General features: G+C 32.5%; 1 non-coding gene across 1 annotated transcript; it reads left to right on the top strand.

Moving 5' to 3' along the window:
* The first annotated feature begins 395 nt into the window (after positions 1–395).
* Positions 396–502, top strand: LOC143681829 (U6 spliceosomal RNA). Its single transcript, XR_013174886.1, has one exon. It is a non-coding gene; the product is annotated as a U6 spliceosomal RNA (small nuclear RNA).
* Positions 503–24,905: the final 24,403 nt, after the last annotated feature.

Here is a 24,905-nt window from a genome sequence, read left to right as displayed (position 1 = left end):
GTATAATACTAATACACAGTGGTAATTATATAGTGGTATGTAGGAAAGTCACACCTAATGTATATAATGGACAATGTACAGAGCTATTTTCAAAATCTTTCACCAATTTTAACAAAGGTAACTATTGTTTAAAAAAGTTATGCAATTATAAAGAAAAGTGCTATCATCAAAAGTAACAAATGTTCCATGACGATGTAAGGTGTTGGCAGTGGTTCCCATACCCCACCCTGTATTTTATGCATGGCTGTTTTATAAACTCACAGCTTCTCTAATAAATAAAAAAAATGCATTGCTAAATTTCTACAAGTATAAGATTTTCCACTATAAAATAATACACCTAGGTGGAAATCTTGTCTATTGATATTAGTTATTTATTTTAAAAGATTAGGGAAAAGGTGCTTGCTTCAGCAGCACATATACTAAAATTGGAACGATACAGAGAAGATTAGCACAGCTCCTGTGCAAGGATGGCACACAAAGTCATGAAGCATTCCATACTTAAAAAAGAAAAAAATGATTAGGGAAAAGTCATCATGTTGCACCTGTCATTATTTGAATGTTCTTATAAATATTTTTGTTCATCTCTTGCTGTCCTTCAGGCACTAACAATAGTAAGGAAAATTGTTTATAGTGCCTTGGGGAGCTTTCCACATTTCTGTATGTGTGTGCCTGCATTTCAGAAAATTGTACTCTTCCAATTTAAATAACTTGACACCTATTATGCATTGCTTATTTCAAGAAAAACTGTATGTCTTGTCATCCAAAGTAGATGAGAATCTTAATTTTTCATTTCAATTGCTGAAGTGAAAAAAATAGTGCATGTTAATATTAATCATGGTAATCTTTCACAAACATTGTGCTTCTTAAAAATTTGAAGTACTAAGCATGTATGAGAAATTATTATTGTCCTGAGGAAGTTCAGGGCAAAAATTAAATATGGGGTTCCTTGCAATACCATAGAGGTGTTTAACTTATAGCATTCTTCAATTATTAGGCCACACGACCTCAATACATAAATAGCAAATATCCATTGACCTGAAAGTAAGCTCTACTATAGAGCTATTATAGTGATAAAAGAAAAACCCTGTTACAATTGCCAGAAAATAACCAAAAACTATTCAAATCACAGCTATCTGCAGTTAAAAAAAAAAAAGCAAGATATAATCATCCCTCTAATGTAAGATATTACATGACATATTTCCTAGATTTTCTCTTTTCATGAAAATCATAGAGAAAGTTAGGTAAAATAAAATCTCCTACAGTGAGTAATTACTACCAACTCCCCTTTAATCCTCAAGTCTAAAGTAAGCTTGCAGTGGCAAAGGTCTTCATTTATCTGCACTTTGAAGTCAGTTCCAGCCTCCTGCAAGAAAATTATGTGAACATTTGGGTGGTTCTGAACAATACCATTTCAAAAATATATGGAGTTCAAATTAGTGTCATTCTGTATGGAGAATTCTGAAACTTGCCAATAAAAGTATTGACAATAATTTCAGAGATCTTTAGTGTTTATTTAAGTATAGTTGAAATTCTGTAGCCTTCCCCCTCTTATATGTACCTTTAAAAAGATGCAGGTGCTACCGACAGAAAAAAATAACGTTGTACTGCCAAATTCAGTGCCTGAATAGGCTCAGATTTCTCAGGAAGAAGCTACCTGTAGTGGCAATGTTTTTTGCTAAGCCTTGACAGCTCTTGTTTAGTAATTCATTATACTGAACATTCTGAGGACAGCTGTTCGAGAAAGGGCGTTCCTTTTTAGTGAAGACTGAAATCTGCAACTTGTGTGTATGTGTTTCTGTGCATGTGTGAAGCAAGCTGGAAGTTTTGAGATTGCTTATCAGATGAGAAAGCAAATCGGGAAACTAAGGTATCTGGAACTTATGGGTCGGAAGTTTCTGCCTGATATTTCTCAAACAGTCATTTTAAAATTGAATTTGAAAAATATCTCTTGGACAAAATTAAAAACTAGAGGAAATTTTCTTAAGGCAATTTCATTTATATTAAAAGTTATTGGGCGGTGCAACGGTGGCTCACTGACAGAATTCCTGCCAGGCTGGAGCCTGCCCATGCCAGAAAAAAAAAAAGTGATTGAACACAATGAGGTCTTCAAATTTAATAGATTGTGTCTTAGGTGCTTTGAAAATGTGTATCTTTATACCTGGATACCTAGATGCATATGAAACAAAATTTATTTCCTCCCTTCCACTTTCATGACAATTTATTAGATATGAGCACTTTATTATAAGCAATAATTTTCACAAGAAAATTGTGATTGCTGTAAAAATGAATAGAGAACAAATACAGTCCAAGTATATAAATTCTTGAAGTGTGGAAAATATGTTGAGAAATTTTAAGGAGTAGGGACAGGTGAAATAGATATATAACTTCTCCACGAAGTTATATATGAATTTCAAGCAATGTGCTATTTGCCATAGTCAGTACTCTGCGGTGGAACTGTGTCCACTGCTGTTCATTCTATTGGACATTTCAAGCCGAATTTTCCTTTTGCCTAATGGAGATATCTAAGGGAAAATGAATGAATAATTCTGTTACTCACTTGGTAAGATCATTAGTCTATGTCCTTTTTGAAAAAACGTAATTCTTTCTACTCTCATGTGATGACAAACTTGAAAAGAACACTAATTTATTCCTATCAGTATAGCTATAAGGACATAGCAATACAGAAATTATTGCATTGAATAATCTTAAACAGTCATTCCATCTAATTCCTGTCTTTTTCAAATTATTTTTGTCTTTCGACATTTATAGGAACCATCATTACATCATTAATAATATTTTAATCATAGACAGTATGAGGTAAATGATCAAAAATTTTCGTAAGATTTTGTTTCTCAAACTTTCACTATTTAAACTGTTATATGTAAAAGAGTATATATTACTTTAAAAATAAAAGAGCAGGAATACTATATCAATTTTATTGAACACCAACTTTCTGTGGAGTGCTGTGCCAAACGTGATTTAAATATGTCATTTAACTATCAAAATTCTAGCCATAATATTACCCTCATACCACAAGTAAGAAAATCTTTTTCAGGAAATTTAAATAATTGCTCAAATTTACACATTTTCGAAAGCAAGATTAATGTCTGTTTTGCCTCTCCCAAGGGTGTGCTTGTAACTATTATGTGATATTATTTTCCAGAAAGTCCATTTCCACAAAAAGAATAAAATCTAAATATTTAACAATATTCTGATAAAATATTATTCTTAATGATTATTAGCTATTTGCCACTAGAGTGTTTCCATTGCTTTAAAAAAAATGTATAAGAAACTACATGCATTATTTAATTCTTCAATATTTTTCTGCAATAATAAGAAACCAAAAATGCCCCCTGATTTAACATAGCTTCAGCAACAACAATACCCCAGATATTTGGCGTCTTTTTCACCTTCATATGAGTATTTTTAACTTTGTCAGCTTTGAAACTGAAATGTGAGCCTACACTTAATTTCCAATAGAGAATATCACATTAATAAAAATGCACTGTGCTCAGTAATCTAACATATTGGTAATTTAGAACAGTTGCTTTTACATTAAACATATATGTTAAATTATAAATATTTTTATGGTGGGTTAAATCAATTAAGTTAAATTCTTTGCTTTTGTGACGATAAAGTAAACAAATACATTTGCCCCATAGGAAAAGTCAAAGAGAAATTTCACCCACTGCTTTCCCCTCCATGGTTTAGAAAAAGTTACTTTTCTTATCTTCTTCCTAGAATTACAGCTAATGACACTTGTCAGAGTGCATCAGGGAGCCTCTAAACAGAGCACACATAGTGAAAAGGAATCTGGGTTTTCCAAAGGGAATGTCAGCATATGAGATGAAATTGTCTCAATGAATACTACAGGCTCAAGGCGATAACTTAAACATCCAGCAGGCTGCCTATTTTCACCACAGAATGACTTGAAGTCCCTCTGGGGTCTGTGTTCCCAGCAGGTGCCATGTGTTAGGAAAAATACTGAGCATATGATTGTGAAGTAATGAGCTATAAACTTGCAGCCGAAGTCTTGGGCACCCTTTCGGCAAAGGTTGGATTTGGATTTCTCAGAGAATTGCCACATCTGTGCATAAGTATTCATTGTCCTGTGCAGATTTGATCTTTAATGGAAATATGTTATGGCAGCAACACATGAAAAATTATTCAGACTTGAAGGTAGGTAAGTTTTTTGACAGTTTCAAAAAAAAAAAATAGATGCGCGGACATCAAGGCAATTGGAGGCTCTGTAATTAAAAGGCTTAGTGTTGATTTACATTTTACAATTAAATAAATAAATAAGTGAAGGTGTGAGGCAATTAAAACAGCAAACCGATATATAAGTATAATTTCTCATTATTAAGCCAGCCACGCTAATTATACCTCCAAGGAAAATCAGAGTAATTTTTATAAAGCGGTTAATATAGGAAAATATCCATTTTCTGATCTACCTCTTTTGTTAACTGAGTAGAATTATAAGGTAATTACAGTTTCTAACTGCTAGAAACTGACCATTTCTAGCATAGTAAGAAAAAAGAAAGTGATGAAATGCTAATGGGGCAGTATCTTTTAATGACCTAACTTTACACTATTATATATGCTTTAATTCATGTTCACATTTTTTTTTTCAGCACTAAGATTTCCACATCAAGGACTTCTAATGTTACTCATTACAGTCTGAGGTATTTTGTATTCAAGGGATTAAAGGAGTTCTGCTTCACAGGTTTTATAATTTTACCTAGTGAACATGTAGTTAATGGAAGCAGAGTCAAAAATAAAATCATTTACAGTACAAATAATTTCATAAATATTAGGATATTGTACTACCCAGTTTAAGAATTTCTCATAGAATAACTTGTATAAGTTTAATATAATGCTTTGATAAATATTCTCACTTCAAGAGGATATGGATTGATGATATTTGGTGCTAAGTTCTGAGCTCAGCACTTAGAAAATATCCCTTAAATCTTTTTTGCACCTTTTGTCAAGTCAATTGCCAAAAAACTCTATCCTTAGAGTACTTGCATGTTATTCTAGATTGTCATTGAGTGATATATAGCAATACACCTTGATTATAGTACCTGACTTTTATATTTTACTGACTATCACTTTGAACCATGAAAATAAATCATTGACTGTTGACAAGCAGATAATTAGTTTAGTTGGTTCAACTAAATTATGTCTATTTTTTTATATCTTCTGAAAGGTTAAAATATTAATACTATGCCATAATTCAATAGCAATTCGATAGTCTTACAAGGTTCACTAAAGTGTGGTCAAGTATTTGTTTGACTCCCCTACTACATATTGTCTCTTAAACATGAACATCTCATATTCTAGCAGTACTGCCAGAAAAATGTATAACTTTTTTGACCAATGGCTTAGGAATCTGGAGGTAATAATACTGTGCATTTAATTATTTGCATTTAAGCATTTAATAGCAATTTGCAAGTATAATTTAAAATAGAAACCACTACATTATCTAAATGCCTATTACCTAAAACTCTCACAGGCTAAAGTAAATACGTTTAGGTTTTCCAAAACATGAGAAAGGACACTCGTGAAACCAGAATGCAAGGATATTAAATAGCACTAATACAATGTTATAAAATGACTAATGTAGTCACATAAAATGTATCTCTAGTTCCTGGGAAGCATTGCAAATCCCTAAAGCGCTACAGGGTTTTACAAAGGAGTGACAATTGTATGTTGCCAGGGGAAATTTGGGCTTTAGAAAATTCTAGGTGTTAGAATTTCTGACATTCAATCACAAATGGGAAATCAACAAACATAATTTTGTACTCTGCAATATGTGTGATATATGTATAATCTCTGTCATATACACAAACATAAATGCTCATATCTTATATTGAACCACAATACATGAGAGAATATTAATGATTGCTTTTGGTATTTTATGTCTTTCAAAGTCATAAACTTTCAAACTTGATGTTTCAAAATAGCATGAAGTAGAAATATCAGTGTGCAAACATTAAAAGAGTTTAAGAAAATGTATTTTGTATTAATGCACTTTTATCTAGTCACATGGATTGCAAGTACCCTTTTTTGAAGGACTACTGAGAAAATTAAACACAGAGAAAGAAAAAAAAATAGTGATTATTGTTGAATAATTTTTTCATATTGATTATGTTTGAAGTAACATGATGATTGGGAATGTATAGCTGGCAGATATTGATTGGCATTTTATATTCACAGTTAAGATGGGGATAAGTAACATAAGTGGGTTTGACATATATTCATATAGATTTATATGCCACCATAATTATAATTATGCATATACAGAAAACTAATTTGAATATATTTAAATTATTATATTATCAAATTGGTGATAATACTTATAGGGAAATTAGATGCTTTATTAAAAAGTATTCTGGGGCGGGCCGCGGTGGCTCAGCGGGCAAGAGTGCTTGCCTGCCATGCCGGAGGACCCCGGTTCGATTCCCGGCCCCAGCCCATGTAAAAAACAAACAAAAACAAACAAAATATAATAAAACAAGAAAATGTTTAAAGATGTTTCCCTTTCTTCCTTCCTTCCTTCCATCCTTCCTTCCTTCTCTGTCTTTCCTTCCCTTCCTCCCTCTTTAAAAAAAAAAAAAAAAAAAAAAAAAAAAGTATTCTGGATCTATTTTAATAGATGATTGAATTTAAATTAATAGATGATTTAAATTTCATTAAATATATTGTTGAATTTGCAGCAAGGTTTTCCAAATACATGCTGCTGTTGTGGTTTACAGTTTTTCCCCTTACATCTATATTTGATCTTTATATCTTCCCTCTTTGTGAAATAAAAATAATTTAGTTGTTTTTATTTTGATTATATAAGAGAAATCTTAATTAATTAAGAAATTGTATTTTTTCTCTAATTGCAGATTTTTGAGATAGGATGCCTAAATATTGCTGCCAATGCTATAAATTTACTTTGTTGCAGATATTTTATTTATAAAATACCACATTAGGAGAAAGTGATCAATCACCATCAGAAAAGCATCAATTTAATTGCCATGATTTATCTGGCTAATATTTTAAATTATACATCAAAATATTGGGATGGACTCATTCTATATAAACTGTTACTAATGTATAAGATATAGTACTACCTGATGCAAAATTCTAGAAGACGAAGTATACCTCAGTAAATGTTTGTGAATTTTTTTCATTAAATGCTGATAATGGAAAATATGTGGAGAGCATTAATTGTGCTAGTAATACTCTAGCATTTAAAAGGTATTCAAATCATTCAAGCCTCACTATAAACTGACATAGTAGGCACTACCACCAAGTTTGTTTTATATGAGAAAAAAATTGAGGGACATAGATAATCCTGAAATTATGCTCACTTTTGCCACAAATATTTTTAAAATGGGGAAACTGAATATTGTGGAGAGAAAAGCAGCTTTACTCAGAAATTGTCAAGGCATCTGTTACCAGATAAAGGTGATAGATTCTTTTGCCCATGTACTGAAATGACAAATTCCTGAGACACTACGGTTTCAAAGAGAGAAAATGTTTATTGCTAGACATGAAGCAAGAGATCAGATTGCCTATCAGCCCAAAATCTGTCCCCCAGAACTGCAGTAGTTCTGGTAGCTTAATAGCATTAAAAGATGGGCAGGTTTTCAGAGAACGACCACAATGGCTCTAGATGATGTAATTAGAGGTGATCTGATTATTGAGCATGTGTAGATTGATTGCATGCTTAGTCACAGAATGTATGTAAGAAAATGGAAGCCTTAATATGATGGTGGGAGTGATTTTTAGTACTCTAAAATGAGATATCGATGACTTAAAAGTAAAAGTCTAACCTATTGCTCATGTCAGATGGGCCCATTTTGGTTACATACAGTTTTGGTTATCAACCTAACTTTGGACTTGTGGTGGGTTAGTTCTGAGATGTCCCAAGGCCCTTCATAAATAAGCATTATGGGCTGTCTTTAGAAATCACAAGACTCTAAAGTTGAAAAACTGGCTAATGGGTACAGTGAAGGTTAGTCAAAGGTTTTTACAAATCACAAGTGGCATGAAGTAAAGGCTATAAAATCATAACCATAGATCAAGGTAGTTGGATTGCAGATTTCTGGTATGCATCTCTGTCTACTGTCATATACCAGGAAAGTAAAAAGGAATATCTATATAGTAATTCAGTAATCATAATCAGCCCTTAAATCCTAACTTCTAGGTTACACATTTATTGTTTTTCCTAGGGACAAAGTACTCTTCTGACTTTATAAATAAGATCCACTACCACAGCCAAACTGTTGTTATTATTCCCATTTTATAGATGAAGATAGTAAGATGAAGAGGTTAAGAAACTTGCCCAAGTTGCATAGCTAGTAAGTAATTCAACCAGAACTTAAACTTAGGTAATTCAACTTCAGAATATGGTATAATTGCTCTTCAAATAACTCTTTAGGAAGAAAGAAAATCAAGTAGAGTACAGTTAAGCTTCCGTTGTTCATTTTTACAGATGTTAAGAAGAAGGGAGTTGAAGCAAAATCAACTGACAGTTTTTCCTAAATTGTAATGTGCCCTGGTATAGAATGTTCAAGGAGATGAGGTTCTAGGATCCTGCTTCTTGACAAGGGCATTTAGGAAGTGCTCACATTTGCATGGAAGAATTTTCTTGTCAGCCTTAAATAGTGAGGTAGGTGAATTAGTGTCCTAAACTTTCATACTTAAATAATTCAGTGTTCTAGTTTGCTAGCTGCTGGGATGCAATCTACCAGAAATGGAATGGCTTTTAAAAAGGGGATTTTATTAAATTGCTGGTTTACAGTTCTAAGACTATGAAATTGTTCAAATTAAAACAAGTCTATAGAAATGTCTACTCCAAGGCATCCAGGGAAATATATCTTGATTCAAGAAGGCTGATGAGGTTCAGGTTTTCTCTCTCAAGTGGAAAGGCACATGACAGACATGGCAGCTTTGCTACCTTTCTCTCCCAGTTTCATGAAGCTCCCTGGGGGCATTTTCCTTCTTGTCCAAAGGTCTCTGGCTGCTCGGGCTTGTTTTCCTGACTCTACTCTGTTGCTCCCCTATCGTTCTGAAACTTTCCCCAAAATGCTTCCTCTTTTAAAGAATCCTAGTAAACTAATCAAGACCCACCTGGAATGGGTAGTCACATCTCCCTCTAATGAAAGGTTACTGCCCATAATTGGGTGAGCCATATCACTGTGGAGATAATCTAATCAAGTTTCTAACCTACGTTATTGAATAGGAATTAAAAGAAACTCTTGCCCCCGCAAGATTGGATCAAGATTTAAAACATAGCTTTTCTAGGATACATAATCCTTTCAAACTAGCACAGTTTAGTTCATTTGCATCTCTGAAAATATGTTGAAATTTGAAAAGTTGGGGTTAATAACTTCAATCAGAAAATCAATAAAACCTAGGTATGGCTAAAAGGTATGCATGTTATAAACATATAAGTAAATACATTACACTTAAATTCATATAAATGTATTCTGTATTTGTGTGCTAAATGCATTTTATACATATGTATGTACATATAATTATGTGAATTATTAAATATAAGATCACTTTGAGGAATATTTTATGACAAGAAAATTAATTCTGTAATTAACAAAATGCACTACATTTCTTAACAGGAATTATTCCACTTGCTAAATATGAAGGAACAAGTGCTACCACTGTGGAGGCAATGCTGGGTATTGTTCCACATAGCTCCCTTACAGATATCGTGTTAAAACATAATCTTAAAAGAAGACAGTCCAGTGTTGCAGGATCTAGTAATTTAAAATAATCATATCAATTTATGATTTGTGTAGTGATAATTAAACAGGTTGTAATGTTTGCAAACATTTTCTTAGCTAATTGAATTCTGAAAAAAAAAATGTCCATAATTTACCATTTAGAAGACTTGTGATTTCTTTTTTCTCTGTCTTTCTTTTATATTACTCTTCTACAACGTATTATAGATAGATTGGCAGAAATTTAAATAAATTATTTGGAAACACTAGCCCCAACTTAAATAAATTCTTTGGAAACTCAACTTACAACTTACAGTTTACCAGCATGCATTTCTATGTGCTTCCTCTGATATGTCCCAGCATCTCAAATTGTCCCTACTGTATTATAACTTTGTTTAACAGCATATTTTATTATAGTTTTACTATTAAAATGATTCATTCTCCTCACCAAAAAAACATAGCATCACAAAGGAAAACTCTGAAAAACAATGAAAATCTGTTTTTCCTTGAACTTAAATTTTCCTTTGACTAGAAAATGCATTAAGAGTGCATGTGCAGAGTGCCTTTCTGTGATGCAACTGGAAGTAATTCCTTGCTTCCTGAATCTGTTTTTTCATCTACCGTCAAGTAAGTGATTCTTAGAAAATAAATGCCTCAGTTGATCCCACATGGTTTTACAGAAGAAATTTCCTTCAATGGAAGCCATAGCCTCTATAACATTAACTCAGTGCTAACAATCTATTTTATCTAATATTAGTAAAGCGTCCCAGGCTGCTCTTTGGTTAATATTTGCATGGTATATTTTTTCCATCCTTCCACTTTCAATCTACTTTGTCTTTCAATTTAAGGTAAGTATCTTGTAAACAGCTTATAGCTTGTTTATACTTTTTTTACCCATGCTGCTAATCTCTGCATTTTAACTGAAGCGTTTAATCCATTTACATTTTACTAAAGATAATGCAGGAATTTATCTTAGTATTTTACTATTTTATCTTTGAATATTGTAAATTTTTGTCCTTCAATTCTTCAGCTAATTTCTATTTTAATATTTATTTGATTTTTTTGATATTGTATTTCACTGAGTCTCTCCTCATTTCTTTCTATATATTTGTCATATGTTATCTTTTTGGTTATCTTCGAGCTTAGATTTGGCAGCCTAAATCTCTGACAATCATATTTAATTTGATACCAACTAAACTTCAATAGGGCATCAGCAAGACTCTCCTCTGTCCCCAAGGAAAGTGCTCTACCCTCTATGAGGCCTAAGGCACAAAAACATTCTTGAGCAATGAGGCAGAAGGCCTGCCCTCTACCTTTGGGGCAAACACCCTTTCCAAGCGCATGGGTGGGTCTGATCTCCTGGCCCAAGATTTCTTTGGCTTCAGACCTTAATTTCCATGATCCTGCCTTTGAAGTATTTTTTCTTCATTTGTCCTTTTTCTGCACTTTTTAGTCAACACTGACAGCGATTCTGTTTATAAAGGCCTTTCAAGAAACTTGTGAGTTTTCCATGTAGTATATATGGATCATACCCATCAGACAATAGGTCCTTCCATAAATTCTTTCTGGATAACTCCATCTACAATTATGTTTTTTTCTGAAATGGCTGGGATTGGTTCCATATTTGGTTAAATTCTCATGTGGCATCTTATTCTCTGGGGTCTCTTTCTCGAAGCCCAGACTTTTCAAAACCATCGATTTCTGGTTTGTTGTACTCAAGGGTTCAGTTTTCAGCTTATTGTCTTCCTACTGCATTTCACTATAAGCTGCTAGGAGAAGCCAGGCTGCATTTTCAACATTTAGTTGGGAAATCTCTGGAGTTAAGTACTCCAGCTCACAAAGTATAAATTCTGCCTTCCATCCAACAGCAGTAGGCAATTTTGCCAAGTTCTCTGTGACTTTAAAACAAGGGTCACCTTCCTCCCAGTTTCCAATAACACATGCTTTATTTCGATGCTTTGTTTCTGTCTAAAATGCCTTATCAAAAGTTTCTTTAGATTCCATCGTTCTACCAAAGATATGTTCAAAGCAATTCATGCCTTCTCTACCAAGCTCTTAATAACTTTTCCATATTCTTCCTCATATCCATTTAAAATGCTGTTACAACATTTGGTGTTTGTAAACCATGGCACCCCACTTCCTTGCTACCAAAATCAGTTTTAGTTTCTTAATGTTTCGAAAAATACAATATATTAGAAATGGCTTTTTTGTTTGTTTTTTGTTTTTTGTTTTGAGGGCGGGGAATTGAACCCAGCTCTCCCACATGGAAGGTAAGCATTCCATCACTGAACCAACCATGTACCCTGAATTGGCTTTTATAATGGGAATTTACTTAAGTTACAAGTTTACAGTTTTAACATCATAAAAATGTCCAAACTAAGTCATCCAGATCAGAGACACTGACTCAAGAAAAGCCAATTTGGGAAGGCACATGGTTTCTGGTTTCAAACACTTCCCCAGGGGCATTTTTCTGCATCTTTAAGTGTCCTTTTTAATCTGTGTTGACTCCGAAGCTTTTTCCAAAGGTTTACTTCTTAAAGGACTCCAGTAAGCAATCAACCCCAGATGGGTGGAGACACATCTCCATGGAAAATCAAATCTAATCAAAAGGTTCCACCCACAATTGGGTGGGTCAAATCTCTGTGTAAGAAACTTAATCAAAGAGATCCCACTCAACATTTTTGAATCAGGATTAAAGAGCATGGCTTTTCTGGGGTACACAAAAGTTTCTAAATGGCACAGTTGAGTATCAGAAAGTTAAAGCTGTCTAGTAATAATACTTTGAAAAATACAGAGCATGTTGCCTTGTAGAATTTAAGTTAAGTAAATGAATTTAACTTTTTTATGTATTCATTGAAAGTATCTTTAGATTTGCTAGTGAGTGCAAGCAAAATGAAAATTAAAGCTGAAAATCCTGTGAGTAAAATTGTGCATTGAAATATTAACATCTACATAATAATTATTCAAATACTAGTTAGATCTTTAAAAAATACATCCAATGAGAAATACCTATTTATTACCTATTGAATAGCAGGCATTGACAATTTCTCAGTTAGACCTGGTTCCTGCACTCTAAGCAAGGCATCATAAGGAGAGTTTGACAAATTGTTACACTTAATTCTTTCAAGAACCCTAGCAAGTAAATTCCACAATTACCTTCATTCTAAAGCCTTGCAGAGCCTCTGCAATTTTTCTAACTCATAGAAATATTAATTCAGTGACATAATTTATATCAGTACTCAGACTTGCCTGGCATGAATTTTGTGCTCTTTAGTCACACACTAAGTAGAAATTAGACAGTGGGGAGAGTTAAAAATGAACTCCAAGGAAATAGCTTGTAAAAAGACTCAGATATTCTCAGTGTCAACTCACACACACACACACACACAAAAAGACTAAGATATGGAAATAACATGCAGGAATGTATATCTAGGTGTTAGAATATAAATCAGAGAAATAAAAAGAGATGAAGTTAGATAAATCAGAATCAGCTAATGAACCATTATAATGCATTTGGAGCATATCCAAGGAATTTAAACTGAGGTATGTAGTATTAGATGTTCATTGAGTGTTCATTCTACTGCGGTGCAACCATACACTGGAGTGGGAAAACATTAGAGGCAGAGAGATTTGTATAAAGAGGTTTCTTATAAACATAAAATGATCCATTTTAAAGATGCTCATGGCATAATCTAAATTAGTCACCCTGGAATGGCAAGCTGTGAATGGGCTCCAGAGAACATAAAGTAGGAAAGATAGTGTACAAAGAATACTTGGAATACATGAGATTAAGGAAAAGAAGGAGTCTGATTTACTTCTGGGGATGATAATGTACAGAATAAATAAAGGCTTTTGAAGGAAAACATAACATAAATATATTTAATATGATATTTGAATATGCTGAATTTGAGATATCATTGTAAAATCCAAATGGAGAAGAACACTTGGTAATATTACAAATCTCTGGCCCTCAAGAGAAGGATATAAACATATATCTTGGCCACATTTCGCCTATAAATGAGGAATGAGAATAGATGAGAACCCTTCATGTTGAGTATAGAGAGTGAACAGAAAAAGGACGGGTACGTAGCACGGACAGCAAGAAAGCGCATATGGCTCATGGAGAAAAGCAAAAATAAAAACAAAAAACAAGAAGGAGTAGTTGAGATAGATGATTAACTTCTTTTGTTGTTATTGTTGTTTTTAGAGACAACAAGGATTACTATTAGTCAAGGAAAGTAAGGCATTTCAAAATAATTCCTCAAATTTATCAAAATTCTGAAATGACTGTCAGTGCTTTTGGTTTATCAGAAGGCCAGGCCAGAGTTTGAAGATGCATGAGAAAAACAAGCTGCAACAGTGTAGAAGGCTTAAAAATAAATGTGATGACAGAATATATTTTATGTCTTCACCACTTTGAGTGGTAAGCTCTGCAAGGGCAGAATTATGTTTTTTTAATTGCCATATCATTATGCATACAACAATACAGAGTACATATCAAGGTCTTCTAGTATGAGTTTAGTAGATTACTTTTTCCCCGAAAAAAAAATCATCTACACCCAAAGAACTCATGAAAGTGCATTTAAACTCCAAATATGCAATGCAAATTTCATGAGCAGTCAATTAAAATAATAATTTTAAGGATTGTAGATATTTCTGAAAGGCTAATTAATATTCAACCAATTTTCTTTTGCTCACTAGAGTCTATGGTTTGAAATGCCAAAAGTCTCATTTTATATCAGGATATGATATTTACTGAAAAGGGTTTATAATTGCTCTCTATCGATTGTCCAAAAGACTCCAAGAAAGAAAAGTACAAAAGAAAAGTTTTCCTGAACACATTTTTAGAACATTTGGGATAATGTTAGCTGAATTCTCATAGAAAAATGTCAAGTTGTGATGTTACATTATGATTCAGGTAATAAGATACCTCAGATATATATTCTATGCTGCCACATATTTGAAAATTTGATGGAGACTATTTCTGGAAGTTGATTACTGTTAAGATTTTCGTGATGCAAATGAAAAAAAAGGAAAGGTTTGGTTACAAAGTTTTAACATAATTCCTAGTTGGAGTCTATAAAAACATTACAGTTTCATTTGGATTTTCTCTGAAAAATGTCATATTCATGAGATTGTTCTGATGTTGACAAGCTCTTGTAATAAATATATTTATGTGAAGCATTGTTGCATTAACTAAACAAGCTGTTTCATCAGGAACAGCCCACAGACATTCACATTCAACCTCTGCAATATTTCCAAGGGCAGACCATCCTCATGCAGTGTGCCCATAAAATATAGGTAGCGGTAGATATTGGCAAATCACATTATGACCTCTTCAGAAACCTTGTAAAGATGAATTCCTTCTGGGAAAGTAAGAAATTGTGACTATTTGCAATAGCACATTTCTTTCTTATTTGTGCTTTGCCAAACTGTGCTTAACTGGCCATGCTTTTCAATATATGATGTATTTTCTTGAAAATAACATACCTTTAATAGAACACAATATTACATCTAGAATTTTAGTTTACATTTACATTTCTGCTACTTGATAAATGGGGATCTGGACAATGATTATGTCATTTGTTATTTTGCATACTTTATTTTGTATGTACTAAGGGTCAAAATCATTTAAAAATAGTCATTGTATTTGGAAATTATTATACTGTCATATATGGAAAGTATAATTTATACCTCTAAGGAAGATTTATTTCACTTGATAACAAAATTTTCAAGTGGCCATAGTCATTTTTACTAATGCCCTTAAAAGTGATTTGCATAAGTACACTTTAGAAAACTACTAACAGTTTAAGTAAAATGAATATTCTGAACTATGTATCTGTTAGTCACAAATCTGTATGTAAAAGTATTGTGTACATTTTTAGGTGTGTGTTGGACAGGGTGTTTTTCATAGGCTACTCTTCTTTGAACCCATATCAACTCTGAAGCAATGATGATGGTTTTGTCATAACAAATTTTATTGTGTTATATTGAATCAGATTATATGGGGAGACAGAGAGGCATGCTTCTAAATCATAAAACTTATTGAAAATGTTCTTTCATGTATGTTGTTACACCAAAATAATTTACTAAGGCTTACCTTTCAATTTTATTGCAACAATTTCATGTACTTTCCAGTGCAATTCAGTAGTTACATCACATACATATTTTCCCAGTTCTATAATATTGAAACAAGGTACAGAATTTATTCACTTATTCCTCATGCATGTCCATTGGAGTTTTGTTGGGGTGTTTACATCTTTGTAAACATCTCTGTGGACATTTAACCTGGTAAAATGGGCTGTGTTATGATTAGATCTAGAATAAAAAATACACTTGTTCTTCGCCAATAAATCCTATTTGATATCCCATGATCACATTTTCCTTAGTCCCCAATCTCGTTTTCAATCTTTCTTCTAAATAATGCAGGAATCACAATATCCTACTCCAAACAAGAGAAAACCTACATACACTAACCACACCAAACTCACAGTTTAGAGGCCAAAGGGGAAATGTTCTACTGTGGTCCAAGTGCCAAAAGGGTATCTCACAAATGATAAATGCTCAATAAATAAACAAGTGAACCAAATGCTAAGGAAAATATTAACACATATCTTAGCAGAGATATTGACCTCATTTTAATCAGAAATAAAACCAATCATTCCAGAGACCCAGTTCGATTACCAGAGCCTGTCCCTGACAAAAAATAAAAATAAAAATAAAACCCATCTGGGTGGGTCACAGTGGCTCAGCAGGCAGAGTTCTTGCCTTCCATGCAAGAGACCCGGGTTCAATTCTCAGTGCCTGCCCACGTTAAAAAAAAAAAAAAAGAAAACCAATGAAAAGAATGACCTTTTTTTTAAAGCTATGGGGAAATTAAGAAACATTTCTTTAAAAAATCAACTAGGCAATCAAAACTGAAGTTCAGATTAAGTCTGAAGTAATTAATACAAGGGACAATAGAATATTCCAAATTGTTTGAGACACTATCAGCAATATTCTCAGAAAAAACATAGACTAAAATATATTTTATTATTTGAAGAGAAACAGATAGAGGAACTGTGGAATAAATGAGCTAAGTATTTATTAAAGAACTTTACATTTTTAAATATAACTAAATTAATTGAAAAATTTAGAAGCTGAAAATTGCTAGTAATAAAAGCTGAAAACTATTGAGAAGAACATGTATATAAATTAATTTTTTAAAAAAATAATCAAATAGTCTGACGGAATCTTAAGGAGCCTCATTAAGAAAAATAAAGCGAAGCAAAAATAACCATTTTCAGAAAAACAAACAATATAGAACTAAAATTAAGAAGAAAGGTTAACTTAGTATTGAGAGTTTATATGTATATATGATATCAAATTTTAAAATCTGGAGTCATTGTATGATTTTCTAGGAAAATATAAACATTTGGCTTTACAGAAGATCGAAATTTGAATAGATCATCAACAGGGTTGTAAAGTTATTTACATAATTAACACTAATCACATTAACCAGGCCCATATTACTTTATAACAGTTACAAAAGTTGCCTACATCATAAAACATGGAACAATTGCCTTGTAATTTCTTAATAATCAATGTCAATAAGGTAATACAAATTGAAAACATAGAAAAATTATTTTTGAAATTTAAGGCAAAAATTATAGATACAAAATTAACAGCATGAGCCCAAAAATGTAAAGAAAGAAAAATAGATAATAATCAAATAGATTTTAGACTTACAATGCAAAAATAGTATATATGTGCAAAAATCCATCAACATAATTCATTAAAATTATATAGGAAAAAATAGACATAATTTCCTTGTTAGATAATAGAAAGGCACTTGATAAGATTTAGCTTCCAATTTTATGGATGTTTAATAGTTATATAAAATATTCTTAAACATAATAGAATTTTCCAAAACAAACAGCAACATCATCCAGAATCATAAACTGTCACTATAAATTCCCTTAAAAAAGCGGAAAAACCAGGATTTTAATTGATAATCATCATTATTCAACCGAATTTTGGAAGTTCTGTTTCATACTGTAAGAACAAAACTAAAAAACTGATAACATTGCTGATGCTGTGCCTATTAAATATCTCATTGTCCTGTTTTGTGATTGAAAAATGACTTATAATTCTTTGGGCCTCAACATCTTCATGTGTAAAATAATGTATGAGATAATAAAATAATTTACCTAATATTTTGTTGTGGGGAATAAGTAATCAATTGTGTAAAGTATTTAGAACAGTGTCTAGCACATAGTAAGTGCCATAGATATAGATACATTAGTTAGTATTCACTGTCATTGCATCTTGGACTACCAAAATTCTAAGATGAATGCCCATCTTTTTAATTGGTAAATGATTAATAATTACCCCCCAAATATTTTATTTTAAGTTATCTTGCCTAGTTCCAGGAGCAAGTATTGGAAAGGCAATGTCATGATTGGAGGATTTACTATTTTCAGTATTCCATACATATTAAGGTGTGCTAAAAATGAGTTATCATATTCTGCACCAAATAATGACATTACCATTGTTGATGATGATGATCGTGATAATGAAAATAATAACTGCTGACATGTATTTATTTCTTGTTTGCCACCTTCTGATCTACCTTATTGCCTCAAATTTTTTTCTTGATTCCAACCAGGTATTATTTCTCGCCATTTCATAATCTAGGTTGGATTGTAACTCACCAGCAAGACATCCAGTATAAATAAATGGAGCAAAAATACAATTATTAAATTATAGATAACAACTCTATTGATATTTGTGTAGGCTGACCTGAAGATACACTTTCTTTCCATATTAAACATTCTCTCCCCAAATGAATTCATTTAATGGAGTTGATCATTTGGATAGATTTGTCTCAAGACCCACATCTATTCTCTGTCATTGTAATTGTACTTGGAAATAACACTTTCAGTGCACTGAGAAGCATTATTAGGTCAATTGTTGAAATCATGCCACAATGCTTATGATAGTGACATTCTAAGAATTTGGAGGCATTAGAAATTTTTAGTATTTATCTAATAAATGCATAATAAAGACAAGCAGGGAAATAAAATGGGTCCACTCAGACCCACTCATATCCTCCATAACTCCATTCCATGAACTAAACATATTACTTGAAAAGTATCATACAAGTAATACAAAGAAATATTCCTACAAAATGAGAAGATGCTGAGGCAAAAGGTCCTTTACATATGTGAACTCTGTAAATATCAATAATATTTTATGACTTTTTGTACTATTTCAGATTTTCAATGAGACTTAGAGAAGAAATTTCACTCAGATTTGAATGCTCAGAAAAACTGTATTTTTCTTAAATATGTGGACCTTTTTATTTTTTTACATTCTGCACTAGATCAGTGCCACATACGGATCCAACCTCTATCCAGATTAAAATAGTGCAGGATTTGCATGACTACAGTTGACTTTACTCTTAGATGTATTTGTTTATTTTATCTTCTTCTTGCTTTACTATAACTTTAATTTTTAGTTTTTATGTATTTACCTTATCTAGCTTTATAATTTATTTGTGATCATTATAAAATATGAGTAAGGTATAGTATTATGGGTGTAGTAACATGCCAATGTGTATAGACCACAGAGCATTTTTCTGAGAGGTTGTGGGATATGAAACTAGACTGTTAGGGACAGAAATTAAAGTTTTGATACACCTCACTAAGGAATTATAATTTTACCCATTAGGCAGTACAGGGTGGTATTTGTAGTGAATAGAGATTTTAAAGCTGATTGCATGATAGAATTAGATGAGCACAGTAGTGGGGTACAGCAATGCTCAGAAAATATCAGTTGCATAATGAATGACGTGGGACATTTAGGGGAACATATAAATTATATTGTAACCAGTGAAGACACATAAAACTTTGTAATCATGGACCTATGCTTTTGAATCTACTTTATGCAATAAAGTTCATAACCTATTTTTAGACTTTTTAAGCTATACATGTCCTGCTATTAAACTTGAAGAATTTCATTTTAAGGTGTTTCAGAGATTTTTGAGATTCCTAATGTGGCAAGCTTCATTACTTTGGTAAAGTAATGGGAACAGTCGCATGTCTGCAGGTGTATGTGTGTGTGTATGTATATGCATTCTATTTTATCCTGAGTGCATGTGAACTGAAAAGACAACTTAAACAAATGGAAATATCAGCAATATAAGACAGCACTTTAAAAGAAAATTCTATGCTTTTTTGCTATGAAAATATTTCCTATGAAAATATTCCTATTTTCAGATACTTGACAAATATTTATTTAGCAACTACAATGACTCATATCCTATAGATGCAAAGCCTCTTTCATTCAAAATTCCAAATAATAAAAGTAAAAAAAAAATACATAAACTATGAAAAACATTATGACCTTAGGGTTATTATAGCGCAAAGGCAAACTTAATTAAATCTGGGTTAGCGAGGAAAAGTTCCATTATGGAGAAGAGTCAATACTGATTAAAATAGCTGAGTATAAATAAAGTTTTGTTGGAATACTACAAATGGATGGTTGTTTAATTTCCTTACATTAGCATATGTGTTTTAAAACAATAACATATTATCCTTCAGTAAGTAATACACTGAAAATTTCTAGTGCTGTGATATTAACATTCAATTTAAATTTATATGACATGAATGGACCCTACACGTCCCAATAAATAGAGCCTACAGGAGCACCAGTTTAAATAAGTTGAATTTGTCTGCTGATCAACTTCATTACTGTTTGCTCTTGGGTGTGTTTAATGCGAGAATATTAGCTGCAATGGTATAATTAGTTTATTTAAAAACATTAAAAATTAAACCATCACTCTAGGAACTCCCATTTCAGAATTATAGTATCTATAAAGAATTTAAAACCCAAAATTAATTCACTTACTTTTTAAACCATTTGCTCATTCAACAATAAGCATTCACTATTTAAAATACTAAGCTGAGAACTGTGTTAACATAAAGGTGTCAAAGACATATTCTCTCCTTACAAGAAATATATAATAAATAATAGGACATAGAACAAAAAATGCATATCTACAGCTCAATATAACCATAAGGAAGGTGCCAACAATCTTAAAACATAATTTTCTTTGATTGGTCATCTGCTTAAGGGACACAATAAGGATTAAAATGAATTGTCAGAAATTTCTCATTGCTTTTTGCTATGATATCTTTGGGTTTTTAATTCTAAATTTTATGAAAGAGGAATAGCTGATTTACTTCTTGATATTAAATTGACATTTTACAAACAAGATAACTCAAACTTGAATTTTTTTGTTCTAAAAATTTTGTTTGTGAGATTCTTCCATGTTATTGCATATTGCCACTTTTCCTTCAATTTCATTGTTATATAGAATTACATTAAATGACAATATCAGTCTATTTACTCATTATCTGTCTAACAAATTACACCTGAAATTATTGTAAAAAATATTTCTTTTCTGAAAGATTTTGTGGGTCGGGAATTATGACATCAAATCTCTGTTCTACACCGTCTAGAGACTCAAATGTGGGCTTCTGGAACCACCTGAGGCTCATTGATTCACATATTTGGTGGTTGAAGTTGGCTGTTGGCTTTGGCTGAAAAAACACCTGCAAATGGCCTTTCCGTGTGGTCTGGGCTTCCTAATATCATGGGCTTGTTCCAATGATAAGTAATCTGAAGCAGAGAGAGAGAGAGAGAGAGAGTGAGAGATGAGAGAGAGAGGGTCACTTCCCACTCCTTTAGTCATAAATCAATCAGTAAGTATGGCTATATTCAAGGGGAAGAATGGAGAATGTAAGTATCACATTGTAAAACTAGCATGTGGGAAAAAAAATGCATGTGGATGGAATCCCATTGGTGAATTCATCTTGGGAAAATAACATCTATCACAATCTCACCATAACAATTAATCTCACGTCTGTATGCAAAACACACAAGTTTCATTCTCTTACAGCATGCAGGATCTAAGCATATAAATCAATTTGATGTGTGGATGAGTGTTCTGAAGTACAGATTTGAGAATTAAAAAGACGAGATACGTCACTTACATACCCCATATGCAATGATGTAGTAGCCATAGGATGACCACGATAGAACACTTTCATTCATAAAGGGGAAAAAGGTGGACAAAACTTCTGAAATTCAGTTGTGAACATATTTATGATTCCTTGGATAAGCCTCAATTCTACTGCCTGAGAATCATTCTGTAGATTTCTGGGCTCCATCTCTGAGAATCGTGGTTCTACCCTTTCAGGCATCCTTTCTTTTCCAAAAGAAATGTCTACTGTTTGCAACCAAGTAGTTTTCAAAGCCAAAAGCCTTTTCATTTTGAATAGTTCCTTTTCTCTGATTTTAGCCCAAGTTGGCACCATTTTCACTGTTAAATTTCTCTTTAAAGATGTGTAAGTTTCCATAGAATGTTAATATATTCCTTAGGAAAAAAATCTAAACTCACAAATAGGCCTTTCTCTGGAAAGAATTTAGAGGCATGCCTTGATGCTCCTTAGGGGATCTCTTTATTTATTTCTTTTTATGATCTTATGGTTTTAAATGAAGGCTCTTATAGCCTTACACTGTATTTGATTTTTTTCTTATGCCCTTTCCTTTTTAATTTTTTTTTTACCTTTTTTATTTTGGTAACATATATACAAGATAAATTTTCCCACTTAACATTTCAAGTACACAATTCAGTAGCATTGATGTCCTTTCTGAATGTGAGAATTTTCAAGGGACTTGGAATGAGAAACAATTTCAGTTTCAAATTAGGCAATTCCTGTCTCTTAGGTTTCTTTTGAATTTTCTTTCCAAACTAACGAATTCATTTTGTAAAACATCCCTCTCTCTTTTAAAATTTAGGTATAGGTAGCTCAAAGAAGCTGTACAGCACCTATAACATTCTGCCTGGAAACATCCTTAGCTAGATCATCAGAGTCATTAGGTCCATTTTGTATTTTCCCTATTCACCCAGACAATGGTATTAGTAAACTTCCAACATTTAGAAATGTATAAAAAATGTCCTCTTTCCTCCAACTTCTGATAAGATTTTCTTTATGCATTTGGGAGTTGGCTTTTCATTGATAACCAGGTTTCTACTAGCATTCGCTTCAAGACCCTTTAGATTTCACCAAGGTTGTTCAAAGCAGCCATCCAACTTTTGCCCAGTGCATTCCATCCCCACATGATTTATGTTTTTTTCTTCAGCAGCAGAATTCTATGGCCCCAGAATTAGTTCCAGATAGTATGACTAACAAAAGTGGTTATTTTAAGTAATCTATTTAAAAATTTATTTGTTTGTTTATTTTAATTAAACGCAGTGGCATTAACTATTTATCATAGTCACAGATTCTGTGAAAGGACAAATGTGGACAGGTCATGGCTAGGATGGTTTGATTTTCCTCCATGATATCTGAGACCTCAGCTGGAGACTTGAAGGCCAGGGTCTCTAATTATCTGAAAGCTGACTCATGTCTAGCCCAGACAGGTGATGTTGGCTGTTAAGCTGTCAACTTAGCAGAGACTTTTGGAAATATCCACAGTATGTAATGTGTCCCTCATACAGCATGGTGATGGTTGAAAGAGAGAGAGAGAGAAAGTACCTAGGTGGGAGGTGAATTTCCTTTTATGTTCTAGGTTTGTAATTCACACAGCATCACACTGTCCATCGACGTGATTTGCTAAATGTGGCCCATGTACAAGGAAAGAGAACCCAGTGTCTCAAAGGCAGTATTTCAAAGTCACATTGTAAGAACATGTGCCATGAGATATATTTGTTAGCTATCCTTGATAAATATAATTATCAAAATCATGCTATTGTTGCTAACGTCCTTGTTTCAGGTTTTTGCCTATTTTTCTCTTGGATAATTTATCTTGTGCTTATCAATTTAGATGAATCCATTATATAATATTCAAATGAGATTACTTTCACCTATGTGAACTATCCTCTGTTTTGAAGCTTACATTTACTCTTTTGATGATTAGAAGATTTTCATTCCAATTTGATACAAGTTAGTAATCTTTTATTTTATGTTTAGTACTTTTCATGTTATGTTTAAGAAATATTTTTCTACCCCAAGCTCAAGATATTTCCCTATCTTATGTTCTAGAATTTATATTGGTTTTCATTCAAAATTAGATTTATAATCAATTTGGGATTTATTTTTGAGTATAGATTACAAATTTTTATTTTTTGCTTTATGGATATCACGTAGACTCAGTCTCATTTATGGAAAATATCATCATTTCCCATTGATTAGTAGTGCCCCTTTATTTTAGTTTGCTAAAGCTTCCACAATACAATTTGGTTTTTACAGTGGGGATTTATTAACTCACAAGTTTATAGTTCTAAGTTTATTAAAACATCTACATCAAGGCATCATCAAAACATACCTGGACTCTGAAGATACAGGCTGCTGGTGATCAGGACTCTTCTTTCAGAGAGAGAATCTCAATGCCTGCTTTTCCTTCTCTCCTGGTTTCATTACTTTCAGCTTTGGGCTGTTCGCTCTGTGACTTTCTTTCTGAGCTTCTCTGGGTTTTCTCTCAGCTTCTCTTGGCTTTTTGTTATGTGTCTTCTCATGGTCTTTTATCTTCCTATGAAGAACTCCAGTAAGAGAATTACCTGAATGAGGTGGGTCACATATCAATTTAAGACCCTACTTACCAAAAGGTTCTAATTACAATTTGAGTCCACATCCATAGAAATGGATTAACTTTAAGAACATGATCTTTTCTGGGGTACTTACAGCTACAAACAAACACACCTTTATATAAAAAAAATTCATGTAGTTCGTAAATGAATGAGTTGGCTTTGGAAACCACTCATAATATTCAAATACCCTTTTTTCAATATCACTATGTCTTAACTAACACATCGTTTTAAGTATATGATCAATTAGGTCATTCTACCTTGTTTTAATTTCCAGGCTTCCCTTGATAATCCTTTCATTTCTCATTTGCAAGGTGCATCAAACAAGAAGGATTTTATTTCACTATGAATGATTTCAGGACTAGGATATTCATTATTATGCAACATCACAAATTCACAATGTAGTCTTCATTTGGCCAAAATTATACTATGTCATTGAAATGCAATTAAATGGATATCTTTGATAAACCTTGGAAATGTAGAAGTGTATGAATGTGCCACTGGCATAATATCAAATATTAAAAACAACATCATATGTATTG

The sequence above is a fragment of the Tamandua tetradactyla genome, chromosome 4 (assembly GCF_023851605.1).
Source record: "Tamandua tetradactyla isolate mTamTet1 chromosome 4, mTamTet1.pri, whole genome shotgun sequence".
NCBI classification, from domain to species: Eukaryota; Metazoa; Chordata; class Mammalia; order Pilosa; family Myrmecophagidae; genus Tamandua; species Tamandua tetradactyla.
The sequence above is the reverse complement of the archived record's forward strand: the minus strand, read 5'-3'. Positions and strand labels throughout refer to the sequence as shown.